The 27,057-nt window shown below is 43.6% G+C and overlaps 1 protein-coding gene and 1 long non-coding RNA gene across 2 annotated transcripts in view; one reads left to right on the plus strand and one right to left on the minus strand.

Moving 5' to 3' along the window:
* Nucleotides 1-27,057, plus strand: part of abcb11a (ATP-binding cassette, sub-family B (MDR/TAP), member 11a) — a gene marked incomplete at both ends in the record, with an annotated part of 324,913 nt that overhangs the window by 156,789 nt on the left and 141,067 nt on the right. The gene's annotated exons all lie outside the window — the stretch shown is intronic.
* On the minus strand, nt 16,611-19,612 carry LOC311228782. The gene is made up of 6 exons (XR_014619691.1): nt 19,527-19,612; nt 18,612-18,641; nt 18,386-18,440; nt 18,053-18,137; nt 17,540-17,613; nt 16,611-16,736 (listed from the first exon to the last, which is right to left on the minus strand). It is a non-coding gene; the product is annotated as an uncharacterized lncRNA (long non-coding RNA).

Consider the following 27,057-nt stretch of genomic DNA (forward strand, 5'->3'; position numbering starts at 1 on the left):
ATACATCCTAGCGGGTCATATTGTCGGGCGAGTGTTGTGTACACACTCCGTCTGGTGGTCGGCGCCGCCGCCGGCCTTCCCTGCTCCGTAGTCAGGGGCTTGTGTCTGTAGTGAAGCGAATCTGTTTTGAATCGCCACACCAATCCCAGGGTCATCTCCTGGGCTTCTCCCGGGATTGTAGCCATCCAGGTCTCGCTGCTGGCTGCCTTGTCCTCGGAAGAGAGGCTGCGCAGTACTTGCGGATCGCTGCTGGCCCACTGCCTGAGATCAAAGCCGCCTTTGATCAATGAGGCGCAGAGTTTAATCAGGAGAGCCTCGGCTTCTTCCTGGGTTGAAAGGCTTTGTAGACAGTTGTCTACGTAGAAGCTGTTCTTTACGCTGTGTCGGACCTCTTCGTCCGCTGCTGGGTCCTCTGCTACATGTTTCTGTAGTGCAAATGTAGCACAGCAGGGGGTGCACGTCGTTCCGAAGGGGAGGACTTCCCATTGGTAGATGGCTGGGTGCTCATCTCCTGGCTTCTCTCTCCATAGGAACCGTAACAGGGGCTTGTCCTCCTCTACTAATCTCACCTGCAGGAACATTCCTTTAATGTCCCCGCTGATGGCCACCTTTTCCTGGCGGAAGCGGAGTAGAACGCCGAGTAGGGAGGGGCCGAGTGTGGGACCGGGCAGTAACTCTTTATTCAGATTTTGGGATCCGATCTGGTAGCTGCAGTTAAATACTATGCGGTCTTTACCGTTGTGATGGACCTTGTGGTGAGGCACGTACCACGATTCAGTGGTCTGGTCAGCCTCTTTAATGTCCATCTTTGTGACGTGTCCCGCTGTGATGAGCTTCTCAATCTCAGCGCGGTATACACTCTCTTGGGCGGGGTTCTTGGCTAAGCGCCGCTCCGTGTTCAGCAGGTACCGTTCTGTGGCGTCTGTCTTGGCGTGGAAAGTAGGCATTCCTTCTCGCCGCAGGAGTGGCGTGGCGTATCTCAACACGCCGTTGACCGGGACTCTCTTGGTCCCTGTCTCGAGGAGGTGAATGGCGTAAATGTCATCTTTAGAGCGAATGTCTTTCTTTCCGTTCTTAAAGGGCATTTGTTCCAAGGTCCATAGCCGCTCTACGTGTTGCAGGAGTGCGGTTTCTCCCTCTGTGACTCGGGAGTGGAGACATCTAGTGGCTGTACTTCGGTTGAGAGATTTGGCGAGCGGGCCTTGGAGAGTCCATCCCAAACGGGTCTCGACTGCTGCAGGACAGCCTCGGGGTCCGGTATGAACCCGGTCTATCGGGCCAATGAGGTCTGCATGGTCGGAGCCTATCAACAGGGTCGGCATAGCATTGTCTATGAGCGGGATCGGTAACTTGCGCAGATGTGCATATTTCTCCATCAGCTTGGCGACGGGGTATGTGTACCGCGACAGCCCTATTTCTTGGCTGGTGAAAGCGTCTGTAATCTGGTACCGTCGCTCAGGCTGGCCGCTTGCTGCGATAGAGAATGAGACATTCTCGCCCTTTATCGTCTTCAAATCTCGTCTTATTGTCCGAATTGTCATTTGGGTTTCGGTTCCCCGCAGCCCTAGCTGGGCCGCAGCGGAGGCGAGCAGCAGGGTCTTCTCTGACCCGTCATCGAGGACGGCGTAAGTGTCCAGGACTTTATTCTGGTAGCTTAGTGTCACACGCACTACTTTTAGGAGTACTCGGGCTCCACTGCTGCTGGCGGGATCGATGTACATGACGCTCGCTTTGCTGCTGGATGGTGCGGGTGCAGGGCGCCGTCTGTTACTGTCGTGAAGTATGTCCAGATGGGCTCCATCGCACTTGGTGCACCTTTTCTTTAAGCGGCATTCGGCTGCCATGTGTGAGCGCGCACAGCGAAAACAGCGCTTGTTGGACTTTATCCATTGACTTGCTTCCTCCGCGTTCAGCTTGGGGAAGGAGTCACATTGCGCTAGCCAGTGTTCTTTCTCACAGTAGGGGCACACTATCTTCCACTTCTCCGTTCTGGAGGGGGTACTGTGGCTCCTGCTGCTCGGTACTGACTCCGATTGGTGCATCACAGTCACCGATCTTCTTCCATCATTTAGTCGTCTGGTTCCTTCTCTGGAGCCAGGGGTGCTCCGTCCGAATGTATCTAGCCGTAGGCTGCTGACTTCTCTCGCCAGGAAGTCTGCTAGATCGAGGAGGTTCGGTTCGGGGCCATTCGGGTCTCGGTGGTCTCTCTGCCGCCTAAAACGCTCCTGTCGAGCGGGCGGCAGCTTCTCCAAGATCCTTTCCACATTTGAGTTGGCGTAAAGTTCATGCCTCCCCTTCTCTCTCTGCGTTCCCAACATCCCTACCAGGGACTGCACTCTGATGGACAGGTCGTCCAGTGCTCGATTGTCTATTGCTGGGGGTAAGCGGTCGATGTGTCGGATCTCCTGGATCACGTAATCCCATATGCGCCCATACCTCTGGTCCAATGCTACCAGCGCTGCTGTGTATGGGGTGGTGGAAGTCGCGTAGGCGAGCGCTATATTATGTGCGCGGGGTACCTTTAAGTGCTTCAGTAGGATGGCGTATTTGTGGCGTTCATCCAATACATCCACCAACATGGTCTCCAGACACATGCAGAGTTCTGTATACTGGGCCCGGTTCTCTTGGGTGAAGTCGGGTACCATAGGCGTGCCAATGTATGACGCTGACTGTGGATACATCGGCGAGCGTTGGGGGAGAGGCCTCCTAGGCGAGTCTCCTCCCGCTCCTTGGTATGGGCTGGTACCGGCAGTGTACCATGGCCCGCTTGTCCAGGTGCTGTTCCTCGGTGCGGGTCGTGCTCACCCGTGTATAGAGTCGGGGGTCTGTAGCGCAGCTCCGCGGGAGTATAGCCTGGGCTGTACCGGACCTCCTGGTCCGGTAGAGTACTGTGCTGTCGTCGGGCGTGGTTCTCCTCCTCTTCCTCTTCGTCTTCAGTTAGGTCATCCAGTGCTTGTAGTCTCTGGTTTAGCCTCTCCACAGGATATGCTGCTCCTTCCCGGTTGCTAGGTCTCGCTTGGACCGGTGGGGGGAGGTGGTCTGTGGGGGGTATAGACCTCGTCTGTTGGTCAAGTTCAGGGTTGTTTACTCGGCTAGGGGATGCCGCCCTGGAGGTGTGTCTAGACGAGTTCCTGGAGCCTCTGGCGGAGGGAGAGGGTGTTGTCCGTCTGATCAGCTGTTCTATTAGTTGCGCTTGCTGTCTGTCGCGCTCTGCGTCCCGTAGAGCACCAGCAGCTGCTCGCTGGCTGTCTGCTCGGTCTCGGGCCACATTCTCTTCCCTCTGAATGCGTCTTATTTCTAGACGTATATGCTCTTCTTCGCTCCGCTGCTGGATCTGCAGTCGGTCGCGTTCAGCAGCGGCGTTCAGGCTGATGAGGAAGGCCTGCTGTAGGGTCCTCTCTGCCTCGCTGGGAGAAGGCGGTTGTATAGGGGAGCCTTCCCTCGGGGTACTCCTTGCGGAGCCTTGGAGCTCTATCTCCACGGTGCTCTCCCCGTCTTCTTCCGTGCCGAGTTCTGTCTCGGTAGCGTTGTATTCCTCCCGGGACTCATCGGGGACTACTTCTTCAGTACTGGCGGGGTGTGAAGTCATGTCTGGTTCCCACTGGTCCCCACCGTGAACTTGGTCAGTTACATTAGAACCCGTAGGGGCCTCTATGGTCGGGGTAGTCTGGGCGTTGGGGTTAGACATACTTTTACTTTCTAGTTTTACCGCGTTTACTGTTAGTAGAAGACTAGGTTGTTGACTGACAGCGTAAGCCTCTAAGTACTGAGGGAGCCGTCGTTCGCGCTGCGGGCGTTGGTTAGGAGGATCGTTTCGTGGAGTGTTCATCATAGGCCATTTCAATATTAATAACACTATATTAATATTACACTAATTACCATCCGGCTCGAAGGACCAATTGTAACTGAGGGGTACAATTCCCTGACTGTATTACTAGATATGATACTTACTACCACTACCTTTGTACTTAATATTCGGCCACCCAGTACTCGGCATAAATATATTATGATGAACACTGTCACGTAGATGAAACGGATCCAACACAAATGTACGAATTAGAAATAGGTCTTTATTTCTACACAGCGATGGTGTGTAGAGCAAGCACTTAATCAAATCAATCACATTTATGAATGGGAATTAGTATGCACTTTTATGGCAAGAGTATTCGTCGGTATATCAATAGAGAATGTCCAATCTCTGAAGGCGCAGGTGGTACATATACGACCTGGAATAGTTTAAGGAATAATAGCAATGATACTTTAATGATTATAGGCTGGATACACTAGGGGGGGTTAATCCGGTCGCTTGTAAGCCGACAGGAGTAGGAAGGGGGGGGGGGTAGAGTTCGGCTGCCTCATCCGGCCAAGGGTATCCCAGGTGAACCCACTGTAGTGCCGTTCAATGCGCCGGCGATCCTTGGACCACAGATGAAAGCAGGTGGACTCTTTGTGGGCCGGCGTCCTCCGGTCCACGGAGGAGAGACGTGAAGCGACCTCGTCTTGCAGAGCGTCTCCTCACCTTGCGTCCTCTCCAGGGGGGGGGGTTCCAACACACGGCAGTGTCGGGGGTCTTTATCCATGGAATAATCAACGTATACAAAGCATAATCCGTGCCGGGGAAGGCGGGCTGTCGTCGGTAGAATAATCCGGTATACAGGTCCACTCGCTCGTCGGCTCTGGGGCTCCTCGGGTGCAGCTTCACGTGGGGTCAACCACCCTGGATAAGCAGCCAGTTCTCTGCCCGAAACGATGGGGTACTGACTACGGTAGTATTCTCACCGCACGAAGCACTATATATTAACAGACTATTATTAGCTTAATAGACTACGTCCAACTCGACGATATAGTGCCAAATATGACTATTCAAATATTAATATACACGATGTCTCCATACCGATGGTAAGCCGAACTTGGCCTTACTCCCACACGTGGCGTCGCGGGGAGGCTTTACGTCTGTGACTCTATTGGTGGGTAAGAAACTGGACTGAAAAGAAAGTCCAGTATATAGCGCAGCATATATACGCACTATGAACAAATAGTCCCATTAGTGGTGCGGTAGCCAGATTCCTACGCGGAACTAGGACTTGTTCGTACATGTTGAGCGGTACGTTTGAACTGGGTCTGAGGGGTATGGCAGCCTGGCACCAAGGTCTCGACCAATAGTAGAATGGAGACTATTATGGGATGTTCAGTAGGCTAGAATGGATATTCAATGCATATTGTACAAGGAATATACAAGGGATATCAGGGAATATTAGAGAATATACAAATACAATTAAATATATATATATAAATATATATATATTCGGTTTAATCTGGCCCTTCACAACAACTAGGCTACATACACTGTAGCGCGAGCTCACGTTACTACTAGGCTACATACACTGCGCGCGAGCTCACGTTACTACTAGGCTACATACACTGCGCGCGAGCTCACGTTACTACTAGGCTACATACACTGTAGCGCGAGCTCACGTTACTACTAGGCTACATACACTGTAGCGCGAGCTCACGTTACTACTAGGCTACATACACTAGCGCGAGCTCACGTTACTACTAGGCTACATACACTGTAGCGCGAGCTCAAGTGCTACTAGGCTACATACACTGTAGCGCGAGCTCACGTGCTACTAGGCTACATACACTGCTACAGGCAGAGCCTCACATCGTCACCAACTGTTCTCATCTCAGGTAATTGTGCAACACATATATTTTATTATTTATAAGTAATGCATGCTGCTGATATAAATGCTGTTTAGTCTGTGTTTCAGTGACTAGTCTACTGTAATGTTATTTGCTCGATATTATGAAACTGGTGGGATCTGTAAACTACAGTAGCACTACTGCTAGCAGGCCTAGACTGCAGAATACTGACGTTAGCTAACCAATGCATATCACGCAGATCTTTCATGGTTTAATTTAATTGTAAAATATATAATTTCACAGCAAATACTGTTACAGTGCTGGATCTCAACAATGACATGAAAGCAGAAGACAGCTCGATAACAACTACCGGTATACTTCAAGTGGTCGTAAGTGATGTATAATTTTTTTTTATTGTGTGTGTGACTGTATATATAATATATACTTTTTAATCTGGGACATTTTCAAAGAGTCATCCTGTAATGCCTTCTCTCTCTCTCTCTCCCAAGACGGTCAAGATCTACCAAGTCTTCAAGATCTTCAAGTGGTCATGCTTGTAAGTGATGTATAAAATGTTTTATTGTGTGTGACTGTGTATATATATACTTTTCAATCTGGGACTTTCATTTCAACAGCTGGAAAGAGTCATCCTGTAAATGCCTATACTGACTGTTGAATGTCCTTACTTTTAGCTATTCTGCAAAGAATTCTTACAAATCAAGAAGTGTTGATGGATGCTACAGTATATTTTATGTAGATGTGCATGACGTGGACTAAATTAGAGGTCCTAGATATGGAAGTTTGAAGATGGCGGTGTTTCAAGAGACTGGCTAGGCTACTGCATGCTGTAGAGTGGTGAGTTAACTTGTTCCATGTGCCGCAAGTATGTCAAAAAGAAAAACAGAAACCACGTTTGTCATTGTCATGTTAACAGTTACTTCACAGTACAAATACGTGAGTCCCCTGTTGTGGTTGTGAGTCACCTTTATTAGCTTAACTCCGTAGCACCGTATATTCTCTCCCCACCGTATGTATCTTTTTTTCTACCACCCCCTCCTAATGTACAGTCTCCTCCCCATCATAATGTATATATTCTCTGTTAGGATCTATGGATAACATTGATTACTGTATATTTGCATATCATATATGTCACAAATGTAACATTACTATATACCTGTAGTACAGGGGTGGCCAACCAGTCAGAGACTAAGAGCCACAAAAAAATGACTGTGGTACCACAAAGAGCCACACCATATACCAGCGTTTCTCAACCTTTTTTTTCAGTCACGGCACCCTTCATGTGTTTATAAGTCTCACCCTCTGGCCTCTGAAGTTGCTAATGTCTTTTTTATTTGGGCCTCACAGGGTTAAAAGTACCCTGTGAGACCCACGGTTGCAAAATTACAAAATCACTTTTAGCCATTTAAAAAAATAATGTTTATTTAAATTTTTTTAAAGGGGAACTATTTTACTATTTCTTTCACTATTTGGGCACTTTTACACAATTCCTGTGAGTCTATGGAACACCTAGGTTTTTTTCAAAAAAAATGCATTGTTTTGTATTTCTAATCAAGTACTAAAAACCGCATTTTTCTACCTCAAGATCTTAAGCCATTTTGAGGCTGGGCTCCAACCACTGTGTGGCCTGGTGCCAACTGCCACATCAACTGCCACATTATTATGCAGCTGAGAAATCTCTGACATCACAGATATGCACATTTTCAGATGACTCAGTTCAGTGAGGGTGAATATTGTGAGAGGAGAATTGGAAGAATTCGCCAATATGAGAATTAGAGACATATATCCTATTAATATAAGTCCACATAGCTAAGAAACAATGGTAAACACTGAAAAAAGCCATTTATAAGATAGTTCCCCTTTAAGCACATGTATAGTCAATTGGTCCTGTTGTTCAGCCTCACAATGCTATTTGATAGTAAATGTGTTTATATGTCCCACCCTCTGGCCTCTGAAGTTGCTAATTTCTTTTTAATTCGGGCCTCACAGGGTTAACCTCTTAAGCCCGAGATATACAGTAAAAGTGTATATTTTCAGCATTATGTTTGTTTACCAATTATTTTAACTGTTATTAGTGAAATATAAGATTATAGAAATCTCAGGGCATTGAGTCGGAAACCGGCGCATATTGACAGGAGGAAGTGGCACAGCCAAAAGTGAGTGTAGTCTTTTGAAGGAAGAGACTCAGGGCTTTCAAATTTCGAAAAACTACCCTACCCAGCTCACACCAGCCCCTGTCAATCATCTGACTTCTGGATTTACTTTTTAATTTCTCTTATTTTTTGGGATTATCTCCCACAAACCTGAACGTTATTGCCATAAAACAGAACGCAGTTAGTTTCTCTACCTTTCTGTGAACGTCTTGCAAAAAACGGTGTTGCAATATGATGAAAAATGGTGGAGAAATTTACATTATAAAAAAGATGGCAGAATTCAGTACTGTATCTACAAAACCTTCTGTTTAATCATCTTCCCTTTATTCATTTGCTTAGATTTTTCAGGTCTGGTCAATTTTAGCATGGTGTTATTTACAGTCAAACATTTTTTTTTTTTAAATAGAATTGATATTCTCCTTTGGTTCATTACAATTTACTTAAGCCTAGTAACAGACACACTATTTCTGACACTGATCCATATATGTCCCTAGATTCAGATACCAAGAACATGCAAATGGACCATTTAAAAAAAAATGTTAAATGTTTATTCTACGCACTTATGGAATGAGTGACATAAAAAAAAAAAAAGTAAAAAAAAAAAAAAGTAAACATTTTTTTTTTTTTTTTTTTTTATGGATGGAAGAGCCGCACATTGACGGGCAAAGAGCCCCATGCGGCTCGCGAGCCGCGGGTTGGCCACCCCTGCTGTAGTATGTCCCTACTATGCCATAAATGTCATGATGTCAATGTTGTGTAATGTCATAAATGTCACTATGAATTGAAAATGGGGGACCCTGATGATGTAAACAAGACGAAAGTCTTTCTCTGCTCTGCATCCCCTTAACAATTGTGTGTATTGAGCCGTACTGTATTGTACCCATTCTGCAATCTGTTAAATATTGATTGATTGAACATTTTATTAACAGATTGCAGAATGGGTACAATACAGTACAGCTCAATACACACTTGTTAAGGGGATGCAGACCAGAGAAATACTTTCATCTTGTTTACATCAGGGTCCCCCATTTTCAATTCATCATAACATACACGACATACAGATAGACAGTACTGTCTGCTACATCTATACATTTATGACATACCAAATTTACAAATACAGTATTGTTTGTGATACAAAAATAGTCTAAAAAAGAGAGTATATATACATTTGATGAATAAACTGTACATTGGAGGAGGTGGGGTGGGGGGACTGTACATTGGAGGTGGTTGGGTAGGAGGGGTGGGGGGGGATTGGATTACATTGGATTATCGACGAAACCTTACTTGGTCCCAAGAAGAGGGTCTTGTGTATTAAATAAAGTTTTTATTCATTCATTCACTCTGGATCTGGTAAATCCAGTAGCAATACACACAATTGTTAAGGGGATACAGACCAGAGAAAGATGTGTGTCTTGTTTACATCATCAGCGTCCCCCATTTTCAATTCATAGTGACATTTATGACATACACAACATACATGACATCATGCCATTTATGACATAGGGACATACATGACTTACAGGTATAATACCGTAATTCCTCTAATAGTAACCGGGTCTCAAATACAAGCCGGGTCTCTATTAATGGCCGGGTGCGCTCTTGAGCTAAGCAATTATAAGCCGGCCTCCTAATACAAGCCGGGTTACTAATATACTGAGCTGCATACTGAGCTAGTTACTTGATTTCACTTTGAAAACGTTGAAATGACCAGTGACCACCTGTAATTGCACTGTTTACTATTTCATACAGTACTTGGTTTCAATAAATGAACCCAGTACATTTTACTGGGTTCAAACTGACACAAAATGTTGATTTATTCATTATGATCCGTTTGAAAATTTGAAATATAGGCCTCCCTCTTATACAGGCCTCCTCCTAATACAAGCCTGGTACCCGCTACAGTTGAAACAAATACAAGCCGGGGTTACTATTAGAGGAATTACGGTATACCTGTAAGTCATGTATGTCCCTATGTCATAAATGTCATAAATGTCATCATATGTATATATTTACTGTTAGGATCTCTGGGTAACAGTACTGTATATTTGCATATTGTATATGTGACAAATGTAACAGTACTATTATAGTACTGTTACATTTGTCACATATACGATATGCAAATATACAGTACTGTTACCCAGAGATCCTAACAGTAAATATATACATATGATGAGGAGGCGACTGTACATTAGGAGACTATGTTAGGACTGTACTTAAAAGGAGAATTTATTTTGCTTTAATCCCTGGAATCACTGGCCTTAGACTATCTACTAACGTATTCTCTATCTCTCTCTCTAGGTTCATGGCCACTAATGGCTTCAGAAGGACAGTATGCTGGATGAGGAAGGTCTTGGCCATGCTGTGATGACTCCTAGAGGACAAGAACGGAGGTGCAGGACCTGGCTGTCAAATGGTTTGTAATGCTACAGTATATTGTATGTAGATGTGCATGACATGGACTAAATTAGAGGTCCTAGATATGCTAAATAATATTGAGAATCACTGGCCTTAGACTATCTACTAACGTATTCTCGCTCTCTCTCTAGGTTCATGACCACTAATGACTTCAGAGCTTCAGAAGGACAATATGCTGGATGAGGAAGGTCTTGGCCATGCTGCGATGACTCCTAGAGGACAAGAACGGAGGTGCAGGACGTGGCTGTCAAATGGTTTGTAATGCTACAGTATAAATTATTGTATTACCCATCACACTCACCATCAATGACTCCACCATCACCCCCTCCCCCCTAGTCCGCAACCTCTGTGTCATCCTCGACCCCACCCTCTCATTTGACCCCCATGTCCGCTCCATTGTCAAAACTTCATATTTTTACCTCCGCAACATTGCCAAAATCCGTCACTGCCTCTACCCCCTGCTGCTGAATCCCTCATACACGCCTTCATCTCATCCCTCCTGGACTACTGTAACTCCCTCCTCACTGGCATCACCTCCCGCTCCCTCCATAAACTGCAGATGGTCCAAAACTCAGCCGCCCGCCTCCTCACTAACACCCGGTCCCGCGAACACATCACTCCTGTCCTCCACTCCCTCCACTGGCTCCCGATCAAGGAACGCATTAACTTCAAAACACTACTCCTCACCTTCAAAGCCCTCCATAGCCTGGCCTCACCCTGGTCTCAAACTTTTTACACCAAGTACCACCTGAGAACGTAGCTGGCTCTCCAAGTACCACCATATGACCGACGTTAAAATACAGTATTCAGCTATGCACAGTTCACGCAGGAGGCAAATGTATTCCTAATACCATTATTTTGTTACAAAGACTTAATTTCCTGCATTCTGGTGCAGGAATGTTTGAATTTTTACCATTTAAATTCCAGTGTTTGTGATGGGCATCACAAAGTATTGTATATAAAAAAAAAAAAAAAAAAAACACATATTCAATACATTTTGAATTGTAACCCTTTAAATGCCAGTTTAAATTATTTAACAAATTATTGTTAAAAATTATTATTATTGTTGTTGTGGTATGGAAGCAAATGAGTGACAGAAGTATTTGAATTTTATCAGACCGAATTTATAGCATTGAAAATAATTACTTTGAAAACGCGTATCTGAATTGAATTTATAGCATTGAAAATAATTACTTTGAAAACATGTATCTGAATTTTTTCAGACACCGAATTTATAGCATTGAAAATAATTACTTTGAAAACATGTATCTGTTTTTTTTCAGACACCGAATTTATAGCATTGAAAAGAATTACTTTGAAAATCATGTATCTGAATTTTTTTGCTCCAAATTTACCTTATGGGAAATAAAAATTCAGTGTTTAAAATTCAATGTAAAAAATTCGAATGCATAATAAAATTCAATGTAAAAAAATTCGATGCATAATTGCGGTGTATAAAATTCAATGTAAAAAATTTGATGCATAATTGCGGTGTATAAAATTCTATATAAAAAATTCGATGCATAATTGCGGTGTATAAAATTCGATGTAAAAAACCATCATCCGGGCTGCGTGAATCCTTTCAGCAACTGGCTTGTCCTTCCGCGTTCCCGTTTGGCGCTCTGATTGGCCAGGTCATGTGACATGAGCGCCAATCGTGGGACGGCACGTTTTTGCCGTCCCACGCTCTCTGATTGGCCACTGACGCGTTTGCCCAATCCGTGACGAGCTGTGTCTTTGCCCATTTCCACGTCAAACAGCCTGCAAACTACCTGGCATTCTATCGCCATGCTCTAAGACAAACTCTAACCTTAACCAACTTCGAAAGAGTGCCTAAGCTTAACCGTCGAAAGAACTTGCCGTCACGCACTAAGACAAACTCTAACCTTAACCAACTTCGAAGAGTGCCTAAGCTTAACCAGTGTAAAAACAGGCGTCGGCCAATCAGAGAGCGTCTCCGAGAAATGCGGCTTGGTTTGGTATTCACGCATCCGGGCTACCCAGACAGGAGAAGCAATCGAGCCTGGATGCAATCGAACTGACTTCTGGCCTATCACTGCACGGCTTTGTCAGTCATGTGATCACACCAACCCGGGAGAAAGATGGCGGTATATACATACGGTGGGGAGAGAAATATACATACGGTGGGGAGAGAATATATACATACGGTGGGGAGGAGACTGTACATTAGGAGGGGGTGGGAGAGAAATATACATACGGTGGGGAGAGAATATATACATACGGTGGGGAGGAGACTACATTAGGAGGGGGTGGGTGGGAGAGAAATATACATATAATAGACAGTCTCCTCCCCACCATATGTATATATTCTCTCCCCACCATATGTATATTTCTCTCCCACCCCCTCCTAATGTACAGTCTTCTCCCCACCGTATATGTATATATTCTCTCCCACCCCCTCCCAATAGTTACATAAGCATTGTTGTAACTAGTGTTAACAAATACTTTATTATAGTTCAATTGTGTTAAACTTGGGACACAGCCATGGCTCTATATTTTATTTCGTTTTGTATGTGAGGTATTTTAGCTTGCAGTTGTTGTGTTGCATTGTGGGTCTTCAGCACAAAGTAATCCCTTGCTGAGGGTAAGATGGTTTTCTGTCTGCTCAGACTCAGAATACTTAATTAACATGATCTGTGCTTCATAAAAAAACAGATATTATTTATCTGGTTTTGGTTATTTTGCACAGTAAATACTTATTCAGGCCTACCTGCAATTCAGAATTTAATCCAGCAGGGCGGCAGTGATGTTCATTCTGCCTTTTGTTATATATAAAAAATGGGGCTTTGAAAGACTGACATATTTGAACTTCTAGCTCCTGCTACTCTAAACATATATATATATATATATAATATACACAGTCTTGATAAATTGCATACAAGGTTTTTTGAATATTTTGATCGTCTTCTTTTTAGAATTCGCTGGCAATCATCGCCGCTATCAAGGTGAGTTAACTAACACATTCTCAAATCATGTTTTGTTTTTACCACCAGACATGCGCTAGGTATATGGAGCTAGGTACACTTGCTACTGTAGGTTATATGGTGCTCATTGATAACTACTTTGATGGTGCTTATCTTTTCCTTATTTTGTTAATTATGTTGCTCTTTCTCTAGGAATGCCAATGTATAACTCCAGCCCCTATTACCACACTGCCATTGATTCAGCTCAGTAAGTATTATCTTTCAATTCAATATTGTCTGTCTCTCTCACCCCACTTCAAACTTCACACCTTTATCTGTGTTTTCATCTCTGTCTTTCTGTCTCTCTCACCTCGACCCCCTCCACTTCACACAACACCTACATTGCCAAAGCCTTTGTCATTTGATGACACAGCAGTGCTATGTCTGTCTCTCCCTCTATCTCCGTCTCCCTCTCTCACTGGCATAACATTTTTATTGTCGTATTCAATATTTCAGAGATTCTTCGCCAGAGGAACTTGAAGCCATTCCTGAATTACCACCAGAGACCAGCAGTTGCACGCAGGCAGAGACTGCCTGTAGCGTGAGTTGAATTTTATACACAAGTTCACTGGTGTTTATTCTTATATAAAACGTCTCTAAAGACGTATGTTTACCTTTGCATTGATTGGCGGATTTTTGACTGAAGACATTGGATCTTTCCTGCGCTCCCATCCAAGTCCCAGGTTGTAATGACGTAATCATGACACTTAGTTGATTTTGAGTAGACAATTACTCGTTGCATCTGGGCTCATAGTCATAGCCATATAGGAATGACCGCTACACCGTCGCGCCAATAGCGGCCGAGGGAGGGAGAGTTAAGCGATTTCTTTGTCATTCAGACAGATTCTCCTATCTGCACCTATCTGACACGTATAGCCACTGATGGTGGAGAAGTGCTGTCCAATTAGCCATTTTGGGGAAATTCAGGCATAAAATAATATTCTGTTGTGTGTCACTGTCAAACAATCCAATATTTCAGAGATTCTTCGCCAGTTGCGGGAAGTATGTCACCACCTGAAGATGCAGACCACCACCTGAAGCCCATGTAGAATTGTGAGTTGAATTTTATACATGATAGATCAGTGGTTCTCAAACATTTTACACCAAGTACCACCTGAGAATGTAGCTGGCTCTCCAAGTACCACCATATGACCGGTGTTAAAATACAGTCTATTCAGCTATGCACAGTTCACGCAGGAGGCAAATGTATTCCTAATACCATTATTTATTGTTAACTTTTGTCAGACACAGCCACAATGTACAAAGGGATAGCACTAGAACTAGCAAACGCTTCCACACAACTCATACAATGCAAGGGCATTGAGAACATAATAACTAACATTCTCACATAGCAAGTGAGAAAATTAAGAACAACTGTATTTCAGCAAATGTACTTAATCTCTATCTCTCTCTCTCTCTCTCTCTCTCTCTCTCTCTCTCTCTCTCTCTCTCTCTCTCACACAGCAAGCAATTGTCCATCATTCTCTCTCTCTCTCTCTCTCTCTCTCTCTCTCACACACACACACACACACGCACACACACACACACACAATTATTTTGTTACAAAAACTTAATTTCCTGCATTCTGGTGCAGGACTTTTTGAAATGTTACCCTTTAAATGCCAGTTTGTGTGATGGCATCACAAATTATTGTTAAAATAAACACACAAAGTAAAATATGTTCAATAGGATAGGAGCCCCGCATTTAGTGATCTAGGAGGCAAGTATTTTGTAATAAGATCAGATAGATAGAGCAATCACAAAATAAAGAAATGAGGCTCATCGTGCTCGCAAGCCACTGTCTAAAGTCTAATTGTGTTCTCAGAGGGATGACACTGGTGATCTACACCTCTACCAGAGGCCAGCAGCCAGAGGGGGACCCTGCTGACCACAAGGCCATCTGAATCATCCTATGCTGAATTGACATGGATGGCATCTCCCTTAAGCTGATGTGAGTATAACTTCCATGTACAAACACAAACACACCCACTCTATCTATATCTCTCTTCTAGGACATGTCATCATCATCAAACCTTTATTTAATTATTGGGAGAACAGTAGGGTTGTAAAAAAAAGTGTAAACATCTTCAAATCATTATTAACACATCCACGCTGTAAAGGGTTATTGCCCGCCATGCTTTGACCGCCAGATCTCGCGAGTAGGGTTGAGCTGCAGACTCGGAGCCTCGGTCCAGATTGGAACTTCCGCCCTGCCACAGGACTATTACTCCTGTGACAGGGCAATGCGCTGATTGGCGGAAAGTACGGAAGTATCTCGAAGTACGTCTGACGTATCTCGAATTACGTCTGACGTTTCTCTACGTTAGCGAACATTAAACGTTGTATTCATAAAATAATATAAATTCAGCAGCATGGGGAGGGCCGGGGGGAGGGGAGGTACAGGTAGTAGAAGACATAGAGGTACAGGTCACATAATTATAGTACAGTGGAGAAGTAAAAATAGAATAAAAAGGCAGTGGAAACAATATACAATATTATTAACTCTAATAATAACACGCCTCGCGGGCTCATTATAATAAAATAATTATAATAAAAATAGAATATTCAGACTCTAGATCTATTTGCAGAGCCAGATGAGATGAGGCAACCTGTGCGATTGGCTCTTGACAACAAATTTTGCACGTACTGTATAGGCTACAGACAGTATGTGTGTATGCGCGCACTGCGGGAGGTGGCCAGAAGCGCGCAACTAGCCAACTACTATTATTACTACTATATTAATACAGTTTTATCCATGGCAAAGCGCTCCAGCGCTTGAATACGGCCGGGGGATCCGCTCTATACAATGCAGACCCACGGCTCTCGTATTATAATGAGCCCGCGAGGCGTGTTATTATTAGAGTTAATAATATTGTATATTGTTTCCACTGCCTTTTTATTCTATTTTTACTTCTCCACTGTACTATAACTATGTCTTCTACTACCTGTACCTCCCCTCCCCCCGGCCCTCCCCATGCTGCTGAATTTATATTATTTTATGAATACAACGTTTAATGTTCGCTAACGTAGAGAAACATCAGACGTAATTCGAGATACGTCAGACGTACTTCGAGATACTTCCGTACTTTCCGCCAATCAGCGCATTGCCCTGTCACAGGAGTAATAGTCCTGTGGCAGGGCGGAAGTTCCAATCTGGACAGAGGCTCTGAGTCTGCAGCTCGACCCTACTCGCGAGATCTGGCGGTCAAAGCATGGCGGGCAATAACCCTTTACAGCGTGGATGTGTTAATAATGATTTGAAGATGTTTACACATTTTTTTACAACCCTACTGTTCTCCCAAGAATTAAATAAAGGTTTGATGATGATGACATGTCCTAGAAGAGAGATATAGATAGAGTGGGTGTGTTTGTGTTTGTACATGGAAGTTATACTCACATTAGCTTAAGGGAGATACCATCCATGTCAATTCAGCATAGGATGATTCAGATGGCCTTGTGGTCAGCAGGGTCCCCCTCTGGCTGCTGGCCTCTGGTAGAGGTGTAGATCACCAGTGTCATCCCTCTGAGAACACAATTAGACTTTAGACAGTGGCTTGCGAGCACGATGAGCCTCATTTCTTTATTTTGTGATTGCTCTATCTATCTGATCTTATTACAAAATACTTGCCTCCTAGATCACTAAATGCGGGGCTCCTATCCTATTGAACATATTTTACTTTGTGTGTTTATTTTAACAATAATTTGTGATGCCATCACACAAACTGGCATTTAAAGGGTAAAATTTCAAAAAGTCCTGCACCAGAATGCAGGAAATTAAGTTTTTGTAACAAAATAATTGTGTGTGTGTGTGTGTGTGTGTGTGTGTGTGTGTGTGTGCGTGCGTGTGCGTGTGTGTGTGTGTGAGAGAGAGAGAGAGAGAATGATGGACAATTGCTTGCTGTGTGAGAGAGAGAGAGAGAGAGAGAGAGAGAGAGAGAGAGAGAGAGAGAGAGAGAGAGAGAGAGAGAGAGAGATAGAGATTAAGTATATTTGCTGAAATACAGTTGTTCTTAATTTTCTCACTTGCTATGTGAGAATGTTAGTTATTATGTTCTCAATGCCCCTTGCATTGTATGAGTTGTGTGGAAGCGTTTGCTAGTTCTAGTGCTATCCCTTTGTACATTGTGGCTGTGTCTGACAAAAGTTAACAATAAATAATGGTATTAGGAATACATTTGCCTCCTGCGTGAACTGTGCATAGCTGAATAGACTGTATTTTAACACCGGTCATATGGTGGTACTTGGAGAGCCAGCTACATTCTCAGGTGGTACTTGGTGTAAAAAGTTTGAGAACCACTGATCTATCATGTATAAAATTCAACTCACAATTCTACATGGGCTTCAGGTGGTGGTCTGCGTCTTCAGGTGGTGACATACTTCCCGCAACTGGCGAAGAATCTCTGAAATATTGGATTTGTTTGACAGTGACACACAACAGAATATTATTTTATGCCTGAATTTCCCCAAAATGGCTAATTTGACAGCACTTCTCCACCATCAGTGGCTATACGTGTCAGATAGGTGCAGATAGGAGAATCTGTCTGAATGACAAAGAAATCACTTAACTCTCCCTCCCTCGGCCGCTATTGGCGCGACGGTGTAGCGGTCATTCCTATATGGCTATGACTATGAGCCCAGATGCAACGAGTAATTGTCTACTCAAAATCAACTAAGTGTCATGATTACGTCATTACAACCTGGGACTTGGATGGGAGAGCAGGAAAGATCCAATGTCTTCAGTCAAAAATCCGCCAATCAATGCAAAGGTAAACATACGTCTTTAGAGACGTTTTATATAAGAATAAACACCAGTGAACTTGTGTATAAAATTCAACTCACGCTACAGGCAGTCTCTGCCTGCGTGCAACTGCTGGTCTCTGGTGGTAATTCAGGAATGGCTTCAAGTTCCTCTGGCGAAGAATCTCTGAAATATTGAATACGACAATAAAAATGTTATGCCAGTGAGAGAGGGAGACGGAGATAGAGGGAGAGACAGACATAGCACTGCTGTGTCATCAAATGACAAAGGCTTTGGCAATGTAGGTGTTGTGTGAAGTGGAGGGGGTCGAGGTGAGAGAGACAGAAAGACAGAGATGAAAACACAGATAAAGGTGTGAAGTTTGAAGTGGGGTGAGAGAGACAGACAATATTGAATTGAAAGATAATACTTACTGAGCTGAATCAATGGCAGTGTGGTAATAGGGGCTGGAGTTATACATTGGCATTCCTAGAGAAAGAGCAACATAATTAACAAAATAAGGAAAAAATAAGCACCATCAAAGTAGTTATCAATGAGCACCATATAACCTACAGTAGCAAGTGTACCTAGCTCCATATACCTAGCGCATGTCTGGTGGTAAAAACAAAACATGATTTGAGAATGTGTTAGTTAACTCACCTTGATAGCGGCGATGATTGCCAGCGAATTCTAAAAAGAAGACGATCAAAATATTCAAAAAACCTTGTATGCAATTTATCAAGACTGTGTATATTATATATATATATGTTTAGAGTAGCAGGAGCTAGAAGTTCAAATATGTCAGTCTTTCAAAGCCCCATTTTTTATATATAACAAAAGGCAGAATGAACATCACTGCCGCCCTGCTGGATTAAATTCTGAATTGCAGGTAGGCCTGAATAAGTATTTACTGTGCAAAATAACCAAAACCAGAGAAATAATATCTGTTTTTTATGAAGCACAGATCATGTTAATTAAGTATTCTGAGTCTGAGCAGACAGAAAACCATCTTACCCTCAGCAAGGGATTACTTTGTGCTGAAGACCCACAATGCAACACAACAACTGCAAGCTAAAATGCCTCACATACAAAACGAAATAAAATAGAGCCATGGCTGTGTCCCAAGTTTAACACAATTGAACTATAATAAAGTATTTGTTAACACTAGTTACAACAATGCTTATGTAACTATTAAAAACGTACATTTTAATCACGAAACAAAATGGCAGAATAACGTTAGCTAGCATGCTAGCTAGCTAACGTTAGTAGCTATAATAATATGCATCACTATTTGCTCAAACAAGCTCCAAACTATTTGCCACGGCACAGAGATAACATTTAGTCAAACGATAACAGCCCGGTGATGGTATCTGAACGGAATCATACTATTCCCATAAGAACTCACTTACCAGTTAAGTATACCATCTAGCATGTTAGCTAATAATGCTAACAAGCTTCGTTCTAGCCTACTAGTTGCCACCACGGTAATAATTCACAAAGTAGCATGTAGTCAAACGATGACAGCAAGATTATGGTATGTGAATGGCATAATACATAATATTGTCAATGACTTACCAAGGAGTTTGGCTCAGACTATTTGTCAAGCCAGTCAGTGAAGACACCATCCATCGCGCCAAAGTGTTTGAATACCTCAAGTCCCGTGAGATCTTCTAGGTCTCGCGAGTTGCTTAGGACTATACCCTCTCGAAGGGGAGGGGAGGGGGAGGAGGGGAGGGGGAATCTACTAAATTGATTCAACGACAGTTTTTCAAATGTTGAAATGGTATCTGTAATTAAATATTGAATCAACATAGCTTTTTCAACCTCAACCAAAAATAACCAATCTGACTGTACATTGGAGGTGGTTGGGTGGGTGGGGGGGTTGGGTAGGAGGGGTGGGTGGGGGACACTGTACAACTGTATAAATATTACAGTGACAGTCCAGTTGAGTTAATGGATGGAGGGGGGGGGGGGGGCGTTGACTTGCAACGGATGGACTATAGTGCAGCAATGCAAGTTCAATTCACAGTTATTACTACAGACCGGTGGCACTCACCTCTGTGGTCATGAAATGTTTCGAGAGGCTGGTCAAGGACCACATTTGTGCCTCCCTCCCCAGTGATATGGACCCTATGCAATTTGCATACAGGACAAACAGGTCCACTGACGACGCGGTCTCCCAGGTACTGCACAGCACCCTCTCTCACCTTGACCGTCAGAAGGGGGGCTATGTGAGACTGTTGTTCATACAGCTCAGCGTTCAACACCATAGTCCCCATCACCAGACTGGTGGACAAGCTGATCGAGCTGGGTCTGAGCTCCGCCCTGAGCGCCTGGGTACTGGACTTTCTGAGTGAAAGACCCCAGGCGGTCAGGGTGGGGGGTCAGACCTCCAACACCATCACCCAATTCAATTTCATCAATTTCATCTCTGTGCGTCAGAGTTAATTTTTTTACAGAGCGCTAGCTGCTCCCTACTTCCAGTCCTTGTGCTAAACTATAGGCTATAGTTGCTTGCTTCCAGCCCTTGTGCTAAGCTATAGCTAGCTGCTCCCTACTGCTTCCAGCCCTTGTGCTAAGCTATATAGCTAGCTGCTCCCTACTGCTTCCAGCCCTTGTGCTAAGCTATAGGCTAGCTGGTCCCTATACTGCTTCCAGCCCTTGTGCTAAGCTATAGCTAGCTGCTCCCTACTGCTTCCAGCCCTTGTGCTAAGCTATAGGCTAGCTGGTCCCTATACTGCTTCCAGCCCTTGTGCTAAGCTATAGCTAGCTGGTCCCTATACTGCTTCCAGCCCTTGTGCTAAGCTATAGCTAGCTGCTCCCTACTGCTTCCAGCCCTTGTGCTAAGCTATAGGCTAGCTGGTCCCTATACTGCTTCCAGCCCTTGTGCTAAGCTATAGCTAGCTGCTCCCTACTGCTTCCAGCCCTTGTGCTAAGCAGGCTAGCTGGTCCCTATACTGCTTCCAGCCCTTGTGCTAAGCTATATAGCTAGCTGCTCCCTACTGCTTCCAGCCCTTGTGCTAAGCTATATATCTAGCTGCTCCCTGACACATGCCTCCTCTATTTGAACGACCACATCAAACAAGAGGTGGACGCGGGCAAATACTGCGGCATGGTCATGCTGGACCTACAAAAGGCCTTCGATACTGTCAATCACTCCATTCTGATTGACAAGCTAAAAGCAATTGATTTTGATAGCTTATCAGTGAGCTGGATGCAATCCTACCTGGAGGGGAGAGAACAGATGGTAGAGGTAAACGGTATACTCTATCCCCCACCCTCACAGTGAGCTGTGGTGTTCCACAAGGAAGCATACTAGGACCGCTACTCTTCCTAATTTATGTAAATGACATGTCGTCAGCCTGTGACTGCAACTTGTTCCTGTTTGCGGACGACTCAGCCATGCTGGTCTCTGACAAGAACAAGTTGCAGGTTGAAAAAACCCTCAGCTCGGAACTATATAGGCAAAATCTGCATATGGCTCGCTGATAACAAACTATCATTACACATGGGCAAAACAGAGTCCATTCTCTTCGGTTCAAATAACAAACTCAGCAAGACCGACGGCTTCTCAGTTGCAGTGCATGGGTGACAATATTGTCACAAGGAAAGACGAAATTACCTACCTGGGTTCCATCCTAGAGGCAAATCTTTCCTGTGACAAAATGGCATCCAATGTAATAAAAAAAGTCAACCAACGAACTAGATTCTTGTACCGGATCTCCTCTCAAGAAACAAGAATACCCTGAAGACTCTGGCAGGAGCCCTCATTCAATATACTACGACTATGCGTGCACCTCATGGTACCAAAGCACCTCATAGGCGCTTAAATCTAAATTACAAACATCACAAAACAAACTGGTCAGACTACTACTTGACCTTACCCCCAGAACCCACCTCACCCCTGCCCACTTTGACAACCTAGGATGGCTTAGAGTAGACGACAGAGTACAGCAACTTGCAATGGGCCTGGTCTACAAGATACACTATACGACTAAGGTACCCATGTACATGTCAAAATACTTCCCAAAGGTCAGTGAATACCACAACCACTAGAGGAAGCTCAACAAATCATGTTAAACCCAGATTCGGCTCAAACAATGAACTAAACACGTTTCGCAATTATGCCACATCAATGTGGAACGCCCTACCCAAAGCTGTAAAGGAATGTGAATCACTACCCACTTTCAAAAACACCCTCAAAGAACACCTATACGGGATACTGCAATTCGAAACATGGCCCCTACAAATTTACATTTACATTTACATTTAGTCATTTAGCTGACGCTTTTATCCAAAGCGACTTACATGTTCTGTACGACAAGCCATCAGGAAGGGCACAAGCTGAGCAACAATGTTCATCAAAGTGTTGAGTGCTGGTTAGTTTATTAGGACAAGTGCATGACAGTACGGTTAGTTAGGGTTAGATTTATTTTTTTTTATTCAGATAATGGTTGAAGAAGTGCGTCTTTAGTCGACGGCGAAAGATTGGACGTGTTTCGGCTGTCCTAACTGGGGTGGGTATAGTTCATTCCACCATTGTGGGGCAAGGACTGAGAATAGGCGACTTCTCTTTGATGACCCTCCCGGAGCTTGGATAGGAGTAGGTCTGAGGCGGCCAGAAGATGCAGAGCGTAGGGGTCTTGAGGGTGTGTAGTTAGAAACCATTGACCGGAGGTAGGCGGGAGCGGTTCCCTTTGCCGCACGGTATGCTAGGTCGAGGGCCTTGAAGCGGATTCGTGCAGCAATGGGGAGCCAGTGCAGGTCCCTAAGAAGTGGGGTGACATGGGCCGACTTCGGTAGGTTTGAGATCAGGCGGGCCGCTGCGTTCTGAATGAGTTGAAACATTTCCTAACCCAGTTGTCCCCCCCCCCCTGCCCAACCCCCCCCCCCCCCACCTCCAATGTACAGCCCCCCCCCCCCACCCCACCCAACCCCACCCCACCTACCCAACCTCCTCCAATGTATACAGTTTCGACGTCAAATGTATATACACTCTTTTTCTGGACACTTTTTGTATCACAAACAGTACTGTATTTGCAAATCTGGTATGTCATAAATGTATAGATGTAGCAGTACTGTCTATCTGTAAGTCGTGTACATATGATGAATTGAAAATGGGGGAAGTCTTTCTCTGGTCTGCATCCCCTTAACAATTGTATGTATTGAGCTGTACTGCACTGTACCCATTCTGCAATCTGTTAATAAACTTTTAAATCAATCAATCAATCAATCAATCAATCAATCAATCAATCAATCAATCACATTATAATTACATTGTCATTTAGCTACCGGCAAAAGACACTGATACCTATGCAAGCTGTTCTGCGCATGGGAGGTTCTTATATAAATCCTCATCACACACAAAAAAAAACTTTTTCCGCCCTGAAAGACAGGAACAGCAGCAAGACCCGACCCAGTAAGACATTTATATTAAGTCATTGTTTTCAAATAGTCATTATATAATAGAAATCTGCGACTGTCGTCTTGTCTTAAAATGTACATTTCCACGTATTTTACCGTAACAATATGCTAGCGTACATGTTTGTTCGTGCAAAGCAGCTAAAGCAATGAATGTGTTCATGCACACATGTAAGAATTAAGAATGGGAAATTCAGAAATAAAAAGTATACACTTGGTAGAATCAATATGAACAAAACTTTGCATTATATTCGAAAATCATTTAAGGTGTATTCGTGCACACGTGTCCCGCATGTCTTTGGAAAGACCAGATTACTTATTTGCCATGAAAGAGTTCTCTGCAGTATATGACAGCAGTCATAGAGTGTAAATTTTCAGCAATACGTTTGTTTAGGTTAAGGTTAAAACTTAGGAGATTTTATCTTTTTTTAAATGTGATAATATTTCCACAGAGGTTGTTACAGCAGGATCTCACTGCCACCTATAGTATAGCCTATGTACATGTATGTACCACGTGGATGGTTTGCAGGTTATTGTTACGAGACCGCCGCCATCTTATGACCGCCGCCATCTTATGAGTGAAAACAAACGAATTTCTACCATCAAATGGCATTTCACTATTTCGAAAGCCTTTCTAGGCGAGATATGCGTCAAATAAGCTTGCCCTGATTGACTTGTCCAAATTGGTTCAGTTATCTGCAATATTGGCTGAGATATATTAAACAGATTTGTTTGCGGTTTTTTGATAATCATGTCCTTAATTTGCATATAAATGATACATGGGACACTCTGACAACTTGTTAACATAAGCCTATAATTTTTTTCAAATCTAGAAACACTGGTTAGAAGTATATTTCCGGGGGGTGCATGATACCCCCCTCTATCCTAAAGATGATTAAAGCCCAACCTCCAGGTTAAACCCTACTGATCAATTATGGGTAGTTTACATCATTGGTATATAATTTTATTATTTATTTTTTTCCATTTGACACCGGAAATGCCACTCTGAAAGAGTTAAAAAGGTCCACGCACGAATAACATGCACGTGCGAATCAAAAAAGCTTATCAAACGCCGACGTCACTACAGCCAGGTGCATATTAATGAGCCGAATCTAAAAGCTAGCACGGCCGTGACGTCACTTCAGGAAATGCCTTGCCCGTCCGGGTCATAGTACTAGTTCAATGGTGGCCCACTAGGTGCATCACAGTTAGCCTATATAGCTCCGCCGTCCCTGCTGCCTACAGTCAGGACCACTACACTGACGTTAGCCTATGGTTCTCTCCTCTTTGTGTGCCCCCGTCCTCGCGGGTGTCCTGCGGAGGAGCTTGTGGACGCGACAACAGCGGCGGCCGTTGTTAGCTCATAGCTATCGTGAACCACTAGCCTTTACGGGCTCGAGCACCCTACAGCATAGACATCTATATTCTATTATAGATATCTATGCCCTACAGGCTGCCACCATTGTCGCCGTTGTCGCGTCCATGGCCCCCCGGCAGGGTACCCGTGGGGACGGGGTGTACAGAGAGGAGAGAACCATTTTGGATCGGCCGTTCATGCCGGCCAGCGAGCCGGATGTCGGGATATTTTGTTAGCACAATAGCTACCAAGCTAAGCTATGTTAGCTACTAACGTTATAAACACAATATGTGTACAACGACACAATGATTTACATTATTACAAATATGGTAACGTGGTTGTGGCTTTAGAGATGGGTGGTAGCTTTAGAGATGGGTGGCTATAATCACGGAGCAATAGTGTTAGGTGAAACAGATACATTTTCATTCGGCTAGTAGTAGCAAGCATATATCAGTGCCTGCCACTAGCTGTGTGTGACTCTCAGCGCCCCCTGGTGAGCTCCCTGGTGCCCTGCAACTGTTGTGACGATAATTTCGATTACACACGCACGTTATGAACCATTGATTAAAATATGCACAATATGATTGTGTTGGGCAGACAAAATGTTTGATAAAAACGCTAAAACTGGGTCAATTTCAATACTTTTTTTTCCCATTCTTCATGAAAGTCACTGTTGGCCTAGTCCACATTGTTTATTGAACAAAAATACAACAGAAGGTTTTGTAGATACAGTACTGAATTCTGCCATCCGGACACATTTGAAATATGATTATAGAATATAAAATATCAGGCCTAAAATGGTTATGCGGTTAAAATGCGATTAATTAGATACATTTTTTTAATTGCCTGACGGCACTAGAAATAACCTTTTTTGAAGTTTATTTGTGCTTCACTTACACTTATTTTGTCTCAACAGTTTGGATTGCAGTTCCGCTTCATCAGTTGCAACATTTAGCCTAACTGTATACACAAGTTTGCTAAACACCAATACCTTACTTGTTGTCATATCCATACACATGCACACACACAGAACTTCCTGGAATTGTTAGATGGAACATGAGATTTGAGGGAATACTTAACTTCTGAAAAATGCCTGGTCATACATGTAAATGTAAGTCCTGTGGCCTGTCATTCAAATCGCTTAAACGTTATGTTGACCATCAGTTACTTCATAGACATGAAGCAAACAAGCAATTCCCTTGTGGTGTGGCTGACTGCAAACATCAGTTTCTGAAGTATACTGCTTTGAAAACACATATGTACCGTGACCACAGGACCATCTCTGCTTCACAAAGAAATTATATAGGATGTTCATTCAAATGCGAGGCCGCAAGTTGTCAGGAGCAATATACTAATCTCAGGGATGTCATTGCACATCTGAAATTGCATATATTGAAAAAAGAGACAGTAAAATGTCCATTTGCAAATTGTGACAAAACCTATAAAGTAAAATCATCATTCACTAGCCATATCGCACGGTTGCATATTAATCAAACAGAGTTGTTTGTAACCCCTGGCCCTACACAATTGCAGTCTACTCAGGATTTTGCTGAGGTGCAAAGGGATTTAGATGAAAGTCATGTAGCAAGTTCATCTGACGACATGCCAGATGACACTGAAATGAGAGCCCTGTATCAAAAAAATCTATGCCTTTTTTACATGCGTCTGCAGGCTAAATGCCTCATTCCATCATCAACAATACAGATTATTGTTGAAGAAATTGACAGTTTGAATGATACGTGTCATCGGTACACTAAGAAGGAATTCAAAAAGTTAATGGGAGCTAAAACAAACTTGTCTGAGACTGATATTGACAGTGTTTTGAGTATTTTGGGAGAAGCAGATTTGCATTCGCTGTGCAGCTCTCACCTTTCCACTGGGCACAGAAGAAAGATGTTCTTCCAAAAGAACTTTTCATATGTGCACCCACAGGCTATTTATCTTGGCACAGACGAGAATAGAAGGGAGTGTTATGCACAATATATCCCACTTCAGGATACTTTACGATCCATGTTAAAAGACCCAGTTGTGTGGCAACAGTGTGTGAAGCCACAAAATAATGCTGCTTCTACTAATGTGTTCACTGATATTTGCGATGGATCTGTTTTCAAGTCCAACGACTTATTCATGGAGCCAGGTATAAGCTTAAAGCTTATCTTGTACCAGGATGCATTTGAGGTAGTGAACCCTCTTGGATCATCAAAGAAGAAGCACAAAATTGTAGGAGTTTACTTTACACTTGCCAACTTCGAGGCCATCTATCGTTCTAGTGTTGACAACTTGCAGCTTTTGCTTCTGTGTCCTGAGAGGTACTTTAAGTACTTTGCA

Source organism: Notolepis coatsorum (genome assembly GCF_963971535.1).
Source record: "Notolepis coatsorum genome assembly, chromosome: 5".
Taxonomy (NCBI): domain Eukaryota; kingdom Metazoa; phylum Chordata; class Actinopteri; order Aulopiformes; family Paralepididae; genus Notolepis; species Notolepis coatsorum.